Below are 8,346 nucleotides of genomic sequence, written 5' to 3' on the forward strand. Positions count from 1 at the left end.
ACAAGGAAGAGTAAGGTACTCCCGGTTGGATTGGTTAGATGTGTAACTCTTTTGGCAGCTTCGCTGGGTTGGCAGACAGGTAGTTTGCCCTCAACATACTTGGGGATGCCTCTGGGGGCCCCGTATAGGAGGGTGGCAATTTGGGATCCGATAGTGGAGAGAATCGAAAGGAAGCTAGCAATGTGGCAGGCCAATTATCTATCCAAGGGAGGTAAACTGACATTGATAAAAAGCGTGCTCTCTAGTATACCAATATACTTTCTCTCTCTTCTTTCAATGCCCCAAAGCGTAGAGCTAAGGTTAGATAAGTTGTTTCGTAACTTTTTATGGCATGACAGAGATGGGAGTAAAAAACACCACCTAGTGAGTTGGAAACAGGTTTGCTCAGCTAAGAAGCAAGGCGGCCTCGGCATTAGGAGGCTCCGGGAAATGAACTCGGCGTTGAGGGGGAAGTGGTTGTGGAAATTCGGGACTGATGGTAATAGTTTATGGAGACAAGTCATAGAAGGCAAGTACGGATCTAGGCGGACGGGGTGGGAAAGCAGTCCAACAAGACAACCATATGGGTGCGGATTTTGGAAAGGCATCATGAAGATCATTCCACTATTCATAACGAGAATTAATTTTAAGGTGGGTCGAGGCAACCGGGTAAGGTTTTGGGAAGACACATGGTGTGGTAATCGACCTCTAATGGAGGTGTTTCCAAACTTATACTCCATATCCTCGAAGAAAGGACAACCCATCACTTCTATTCGAAGAGATGTGGGTGGAGAAAGGGAATGGGATCTCGGTTTCCGAAGAAATATTAATGAGTTGGAACTACAAGAAGTTGGTAGACTAGTTATCAACGCTTCTAGTATCGAGCTACGCCCGGGAAGAGAAGATGAGAGAATATGGATAGCGAGTAAGGACGGAAGGTTTTCGGTTCGTTCATTTTACCAATCCTTGTGCAATGATGGGGAATCGTTATTCCCTCATGTTTCAATTTGGGGTCCGAAAGTGCCAAGCAAAATCGCCTTCTTCACATGGACAGCGGCTTTAAGAAGGATTCAGACAACGGACTTTTTGATGCAGCGTGGATGGTGTGGGGCGAGTTGGTGTGTGCTATGTATGAATAACGGAGAATCATCGGATCACCTTTTAATCCATTGCAAATTCTCACATGCCATTTGGGTCCATTTTTTTAAGTTATTCGGGGTCGTGACATGCTTACCGAATTCGGTCAAGGATATATTCATTGGTTGGTCGACAATTGGGTACTCGTTTGGCGGCACAAAGAGGATACTGTGGAGCATCACACCGTTTGCAATTTGTTGGGGGGTGTGGTTTGAAAGGAATAGACGAATTTTTGAGGGGAAACACAAAGATTACACAGATTCGATTATGTCTATTTTGGGTTTTATATTTTGTTGGTCCAAAGTATATAAGGAACTTAGGGGCTTGTTTTTCGAGGATTTTTTGTTTAATTGGGATGGGATTTGTGGGCATTTACGTGAATAGTTCTGATTTGTAAGGCCTTCCAGATTGGTCAACTCGACCGATTTGGTTTTTTTCTTGAATGCAATGCTACTTATCAAAAAAAAAAATATAAGTGGTACGTGTGTATTTAGAAAATTCACACAGAGAGCACTAAAATTTGTGTCCACTATAAAAAGTTTTTAAAGTAAGAAATAAAGAACATAAATGCTGAAAGTTAGTATTTCCTAATTGAGCATGCCATAAATCTAAAGTCGTTTGAGAAGAAAAATTCTGGTTCATAGTAAGTGGAAAATGGAGACTAGAGCAACAGTAAGCTGAGCTCCAAACAAGTATAGGCCATCCCTTCCATACCCCTTGCCAAAAATCATCCTCGAAGTCAGGTCTTAAAAAACGTAGTGAGTAGAATAAAAGTTACCAGCTGAGATTTGATAATACTACTCATAGACATAATGTTAAAAGATAGGTAAGGAACATGGAGAATTGAGTCAAAAAGAAAATTAGGGGATAAGAAGATGGTACCCTTACTGTGAATAGGGGTAAAAGACCCATCAGCAAGATGAATCTTCTTATGAGTAGTAGGAAAAATGGAATAAGTAAAATAGTTGGACTTACTAATCATGTGATTAAAGGCACCAGAATCAATTTTTAAGTTATAGGAGTAAAGCTAGACTGAGTGACATGAAATGTAGAAGATGTATCTGAAAGTATGGTAACAAATGTGACTGTCGGAGGTAAGGAAATTTGAGCCTGGATCTAATCCCATACAATAGTTGCAATCTGTGTCTAGAGGTATTGCAAATCAATAGTTCTAAGGAGAGTAAGATGAAGGGAGGTAGATTCTATAGACACCCCAATTTGCACGAACCCATTAGGAAAATTCATGTTTCTTCAAATTGATTTCAATTTAGGACTTAAGCCTCTCAACGAGCCCGCATTGCCACTTGGTATCATTATTCATGCATACATGCATCATCTCATATTATTTTTGCATGCCCATACCTTGTCCCTAATCCAATCCAATTCTACTCACTTCCATGATCCAATCCACATCCATCTCCATTCTCCAACCTAATCCAAGTCTAAAATCAAGTCCATATTCTAAAACCAAAACCAAGGCCATTCTAAGCCCAAAACCAAGTCCATATCCTAAACTCAAAACCAAGTCCATTCTAAATCCAACACCAAGCTCATTCTAAGTCCATTCTCTCACACCTCCCAAAAGGTGATACATGTTGATATCTCATAAGCCCCCAATACCTAGTGCATCATCTAATTGGAGAGTCAACTCCCCCTTGTGAAAATTCAAGAATACATTTCTCAAAAAGTGTAGTCAAACCAAAAAGATTATTTGGTCTTTGGTAATAATCCATAAAGTTGTGAGAACTTCCAATCAAACCCTCAAAAAGTGAGAATCTTCAAGTACATACATGGAGTTCTCCCATTAGTTTATTTCAAAAATATACTTTCACCCTTGCTTTATGAGTTATTTACAAATGAATCAAAGTCTACTTTTCACCTACCATTTCACCTTTACACATGTCACTCTCTTACTCACCTTCCCAAAAGTACTTTTGTTATCCCATTGGTCAATTTCAAAAATACACTTCCACCCTTGTTTTATGTGTTATTTACAAATAAACCAAGGTCTACTTTTTACCTACCACTCCACTTTTACACGTCACTCATTTATTCACTCTCCCAAAAGTATTTTTGTTCTCTCACCTCTATTTACCAAAAAATCAAAGATCAAATAATACTTTTAGGATTTTTTCACAAATGTCGTCTTTACTCTCATACAAATGAAAAATTCAAAAAAGAAATAACCTAAACCTCATGTCCATTTTCTTTATTTTTAGGGTTAGACCACTTTATCTCCAAAAATTTATCAAAAACTCTATAAATACCTGATTTTCTATGAACAACTAAACTCTTAAGTCCCATCTCTCAACCTAAAACTCTACCAAAATCTATACTCATTCTCTCATCTTCTAATTTCAACTTACTCAACCCTCAACCATTTCACTCAACTCTCAAGTCTACCTCTCAAGGTTCAAGACCACCAAAGGACAAGGTGGGGTTAAGATGTAGTTTATTTGTTTTAAAGCTTGAATTTTCTTCTTCTAACCCTCTATTTTATTTTCTTTTTAGAAATCCTTTAGGATGTAATGCATACCCTCTCCCATGCCCGGTAGATTGGATTAAGGTTCGATTGAAAGGATGGGGGTTGAAACCCTTTTTACCTTAATTTCATGCATCATATTATACACAATGCACACACTCACATATGCATGGCAATGATGAAGAAATATGCCACCCTCTTGATGGGGTGAAACATTAAGTTTCTAACCATGCATACATGCATCAAGATTGTGACTTCAAGGGAACTCCATCATGAAATCTCTCTAAGAGCTCAAACCTATATTCATATTCATAAATTTAATGTGACTATATGGGTCATTCTCTTCCATAAAATGCCCTTAATGTCACTTTGAAATCAAAAACCCTTTGAAAAGATGACATTTCACTCCAATGCACACACCACTCTTAGCATGCATTCTTATGCATTTTATTATCTATTATCTTAAATTTTTACAAAATAAAATGGCCAAGCAAGGTAACCACCTTCGGTGGAGAGGATGGGGTGCCTAACACCTTCCCCATCCTCTAACCATACCTCATTACCTAGATCTTAGGTAGACCTTGCTTTTTTCAACAAATGTGAGTCACTACAATGCCATGAAAAAAAATGATTTTCAAAAATCGATTCGGGTACCCATTCACACCGATTTCTAAAAAAGAATGGTGGCGACTCCAAACAATGTAGCATTGAGGTTCATGGTGAACATTTCATGTCTACAAATTCCACAATAGCAGTACATCGCTGTCTCTCAGGAGATCTCAATAGATGGGGATAGAGTTGAAAGTAATGTGTCTTCTTATGGCTAACATTCCCACAATGATTACAAGTAAGACCATTTTCTTTACCCCGTCCACGACTTCCACGACCTCGATTCCTAGATCCTTGAGTACGAGAGTCAGAGAAATCAGAATTGGCTGTAAGAGCCATCTAATTTATATATGGAGTAGAGAAAATAATAGGGGATTGAGTCTGAAAATGAATTACACGGCGATGCCGCGCATCACTATCAATAGTCGTAAATATCTCAAATAAGGATGGTAGAGGAGTGGTATTAAGGATTTGGGTCTGAAGTGCCTCAAACTCAGGGACTAAACCCATAAGAAACTGATATATCTGATGTTGATCCTCTCGACCACATACCCGGTTGCCTTGGCAGACAACTCAGCCATAGACTCATAATATGAAAGCTCCTCCCAACGGGACTGAAGGAATCCAAAGTAATTTGGAATACTTTGATTCCTTGGGTAGCCTGAATAATATTTCGATAAAGCTCATAAATCCTCGAGTCATTCCGAGCATGTGCATATGTCTGAGTGAGTGTTGACCACAAAAAAAAATAATTTCATGGTATATAAACATAGTGTAGATGCGTTGATCCATGAAATTAAATAGTTATCCAAGAATTGTGCAATTCTCAATTTCCATTATTCAAATTTGGGGTCAGTAAGGGGTGGTTTAAGAATAACACTTGACAGCCAACTGGATTTACCTTTACTACCCAAATAAAGTCGCACAGACTGAGATCAAGACTGAAAATTATGACCATCTAATAAGGCAGTGGTAATCCATTGAGTAGAAGAATTTGACCCAAGGCTAGTATGGGAATCTTTGATCTTTTGGGAGGATGACATGGTGCACAATAAACGGGAAGGTATTTATGGATTGAAGGGAGATCTCTAACAAATGGAATATGAGAAGAATACCTAAGTAATAATTGTTGTTATTGTAAACCAATCAAATACAAAGCTTGTAAAGCTAATCAAAAGTCACCCAACAACATACTGCTGCTGTCGCAAGGCTGTCTAGGCCTGTATGGCTGATTGAATTCCACCCAATAGCATTTTGCTACTATCGCAAGGTTGTTTGTGTTTGTATGGATGATCGTAAGGCACCCAACAACATTTTTCTGTTGTCATATGTTAGTTTCGGGCTTGTAGGGTTGATCGAACTTCACCCAACAACATTTTGTTGCTGTCGCAAGGCTATCTAAGCTTGTATGGCTGATCGCAATGCACCCAACAACACTTTGATATTGTTGTAGGTCAGTTTGGAGCCTTTAAGGTAGATTGCAAGGCTTGTAGGGGCCTATAAAGGGTAGTGAAGGCTTATAGGGATGATTGCAGTAGACCTAACAACACAAGGGATGATCGTAGTAGAAATCCTAACGTAAGGTAAAAAACACAATGCAAATCTCTATTGCAGCATGTGAAAAGCTAATAAAATCTCTATCGCAACATGCGATTAAGAGAATATGAATCAAAAAGAAGAAAAAAATACATCAAAGGAGAGAAACTCCAGATGAGGTTGTTGCTAGGTGATTAAGGTTAAAGTGTAGTGGGATTAGTGAGATAAGGAAAAATGGAGGAGGAGAAGAAATGAAGATGGAGTGCCCAAGAGGGGAGCATTAGGTTTTCTTAGGCTTTAATACGAAGAAAAATTTTAGAAAAGAAAATTAAAGTCTCATAATGAGAGCTTGTCATATATTTATAACTAATAATAAGTGAAGGGACATAAATGGCCATACAGAGAAATAAATTAATATTAGTCAAACTAGAACTAACTATTATAATATTTCCAACAGATTGGATGTGAGTGAGAACGAGAATGTGCCTCACGCCTACATATGGGCCCAAGTAGGTTATCAATGGATCGAGTCCATATAGGATTGTGAACTAATTCAATAAGTATCGGATTGGGCCAAACTTGATTTTATATACAAAATCTAAATAAACTTCATGCCTTTCAATAAATATATAACATAGTTTATATACTTTCTAACATACTATAAGATTGAGACATGGTCGATCCACCAGATCCTATCCAACAAGATATTGAATCAAAACCTTATCGGATCATTTTCAGAATCTAACACATAGATTTAGACTTGAAGTTAGCAAATTGGAATATATTGAATTCTGAGTCCAATCTGATCCAAAATCTTAATGCGCAAACGTGTGTACGTCACACAAGCAATAACACACACACACACGCATGGCGAACTAGATTTGGTGGGTCTTATTGAGGTTTTTTACTCAAAGATTCATTAGTTTTATTTTAATCTCACTCATTGATCAATTTTATTCTTGAACTATTAGGAGTTAATGTGTTGTGACCTAGTATGGGGTATACACTAAAAGAAATAGACTGTAAAACAAAAATGATGTTTTGATCTCTTTTCTTCTCTTTCATTATTAATCATTATTGTTGCTCGTATACCCATTAATTTGATCGAATTTGTCGAAGATCTGTTATTTTCGTGCATTAACAAATTTGTGACTGTTGAATATTGGAAATAGTCGTGCAGGAGTAACTATGGTTCCTACACATTTCCACGTAAGAAATGTCCCCCATAATGTTACTTCAACATTATCATCTTGGAAGTCAATTGTTTGAGACTAATTGCATTGTGGATATCATCTTAAGGGGACGAAATTGGTGTTAAGGATAACAGTTACTTTATGCTTAGTTACGCAACAAATCGATAAGTTTCTCCAACCTTATTTATTATTTGATTTAGATATCCTATGTGACTCAAGATCTACAGTAGTTCCAACATCTGTTTCATGTCAATATATATATCCTCAAAAAAATCAGCTTAATCTTAAACTTCTAACCCCATCAAAAGTTGTTTAGGAATTTGGACAGTTGATTTTTACCTTCAATTTGTAAACCACTTTTGAAGGGATTAGAAGTTTGTGATTCGACTAATTTTTTGTGAGGATGTTCTTGGATTGAATTTTTTTAGGATGATCTTCTCGCCATAGAGATCATCCTCACAAAAAATCTGTCCAATTTAAAAATTTTAAGCTATATATGAAATTTTTTGGCTCCTACTATTGGTTCCCTAGTGTTTTCCATCAAACACTACCCTACATATAGGGTGGCTCTATTTGTCCACACCAAAATGCTAACTTTGTAACTTATTGCATACACATGTTGGGTACCAAATGATTACACCCAAACCAAACCACTAAATGAATACCCAAACTTAATTTTTCATTTTCATTTCAAATGTTAACCCAAACCAAACAATTACACCCTGAAAACGTACTTGATCCTCGAGGTGTGTGGATCTACTTTTGATTTTAAGGTTTGGGAGTCGCCACCTAAGTACTGCTAGAGCTGTTATCAGAGGTGGCGTGCTCGGGTACACAAGCCCGAATAAGAGTCTTGAGGTATCAGTTCATCTTCTTAAGAAGTGACTCCAAACGAGTTTGCCCTTGTACTAGGTGGAGCTGGCCAGCTTCCAGAGCAGCCAACTGTAGACACCCCATTTTTGCACTTGCTTGATTAATCAACTCGTCAACCTGATCGCAACGGTTCCCAATGATGGATGTTTATTCCAATGCTTTATTTTGTTACCAGATATATTTCGAAAATCCGGATGAGGTATCTCGAACTGATAAAACCTTAGAAACCACGCTACGCTAAGAAAATAAAATCCCAGAAACAGAGAAATCATCATATTGCAGACCAAAAAGAAGCTTCACGATAAAAATCATTAAAAATAACCAAATTATCAAAATACCCCTAACATCAAAATAATCCTAGAGCCTACATTACGCTTAGGAAGACCCATTCAAACACATAAAACAACAAATCGAAACTAAGTAAATCACTTCGCCAATTTTCATAAAATTTGACAAAATTACGAAAATACCCCTCATAAAGTTCACGATCATTTCATGCAAAAAACTTCATAAATGACAAAAACCAACATTCCCATT

Source organism: Akebia trifoliata, chromosome 14, assembly GCF_017979445.1.
Source record: "Akebia trifoliata isolate Shusen 1 chromosome 14, ASM1797944v1, whole genome shotgun sequence".
NCBI classification, from domain to species: Eukaryota; Viridiplantae; Streptophyta; class Magnoliopsida; order Ranunculales; family Lardizabalaceae; genus Akebia; species Akebia trifoliata.